Below are 1,985 nucleotides of genomic sequence, written 5' to 3'. Positions count from 1 at the left end.
CTTAACCGGAAATTGATTCTCGATATCGGGTATATACGGAAACATTATCGAGTCGTTGCGCATGCTGTGTTGTAGACCCAAAGCGTGGCCAATCTCGTGCGTCAGCGTTTGCAACAAATGATGCGTGTTGGGAGGATTTTTATTTAGATACACGTGCCACGGTTCCGAATCGTCAACGTGTAGCTCCGACGCGAAATCGGTCGCTCCCGAGGGAAAGAATGCGTGAGCTAGGGCTCCCCCGGGACCGTCGAAGGTCGCCGGGCAAATGCCTATATTCCTGCGATTCGCGTAAGTGTGCGCGCCCGTTCGGTACGATATCAATATATCGGGTCGCAGCGGGTCGCGCGCGAAGGTTAGCGACGAATTCACCGCCCATAACGCGAACGCCGCTTCGGCCGTTCGCGAGAGTTCCTCGCTAGCTACTTGAAAATTCCACGTGTGGCGCGTTTTCGGCCATTTTCGCGCGATCGGGATATACGCGCGATCGGGAATATCCGCGAGACCGCATCGCGATTTGCGCATAAGGCTAAGCGTAACTGCGTCTAACTCGCCGTTTCCTGATAATTGATAGTATTCCTGAAACAGCGACAAAGCGCGACGCAGAGATGTCGCGTTATCGGATGATAACGATTCTCCGTTGTCCTTTAGAAAACCGTACGCGCGCAAGAAGCGAAACGCCTCGACCTTTTCCGAATCAACGGGCGCGGCGGCCGTCGCGGCGACGAGCGTTGTCGCTAAGACGAGAAGAACCGTCTTCGCGTTAGTCATCGCACGGAGCGGGGAAAGACGCGGGAAGCTATCGAGAGACGCCGGGCGTGATTGATTCGCGCGTTCGGCGAAATGCCTATTTTTATCGTTGACGAATTCGGCGCGGGTGGGGGAAAAGGAAATGCGATTCGTTCGAAAAAGAGTCGCAGTTCGCCCTGATTAGAAATTCACGTGTCCGTCATTCCACTTTAATTGATGATGATTAGATGTCAACCAACACGCTCGCGATTTTTCCGCTCTCGTTAGAAGATCCCAAGACATTGGTGGGCGAATGATATGATGCGTCAATTCCACGCCATTTCTTAACACGGCTACTTCTTTCGCGACGAATCTCTCGTTAACTACGAAACCTTAAAGATCGACGAAGATCGGTGCGTCCTTCGTCGTTATTAGCGGTACTCAAGGCGGAAAGTAACTCGCCGCGAGAATGCTGCTTCGTCCGGAAAGAGTAAGAGTTAGCGACATGATTGACGAGAGTAATCGAACTGCGCTTGATCGACGAGCGACAGTCGATATTATAGAGCGCGATTCCTCCAATCGACCCCTCGGAGAAATCGAAGACTCAATTGTCCACAGATATTCTGATCGCGCGTTTGCTCGGAGCGACGATTGTATCGAATATTAGCATCGCGCCTGAGATAACGCGCGAGTTCGCGCGGAGGACGAAGATTGCCGAAACCGTCGTAATAGATCGCATCGCCCCCTTTTTTCGCATATGCCACCCAATGAGTATCCGGGCCGGATGCGTCGTCTAAATTCACGATGCCGCTCTCATCGCGGCGCGCCCGCGATGGAAGCGCGTCGCGCATAAACACACCTCTAAAGTAAGGCACGCGCGAGAGTATCGCCGCGCGATTTAATTGTTCGTTCGTCGTTACTCCGACGGATGGGAGAATTCCTAGCGTCTGTTTACGCGAAGTTTTTTTTTAGCTCTTCCTCTTCTTCTCGTCGTAGACGCGCCACTTCCGCGCTTGTACGGTGCGAGGTATAAACCACAACCCTCCATTGCTCGATCGTGACGCTGCAATTCCTCCAACTGTCGTCGCGCCGCTTTGCGATCGTGCACCGCTTTCGCGATTCCCGCCGCTCCTCCAGCAAAGAACCGAGAGCTCCCAATAGCGGCAGCAGGGGCAAGAAGCCGCCGCGTTTCGCTATCGGAAGCGTTCTTTTTGTCGTAGCGGTCGTCCTCCTTTTGCTCTTCTTTCTCTTGATTCTCG

Source organism: Formica exsecta, unplaced genomic scaffold (assembly GCF_003651465.1).
Source record: "Formica exsecta isolate Colony F162 unplaced genomic scaffold, ASM365146v1 scaffold195, whole genome shotgun sequence".
NCBI classification, from domain to species: Eukaryota; Metazoa; Arthropoda; class Insecta; order Hymenoptera; family Formicidae; genus Formica; species Formica exsecta.
This window is presented reverse-complemented; position numbering follows the sequence as displayed.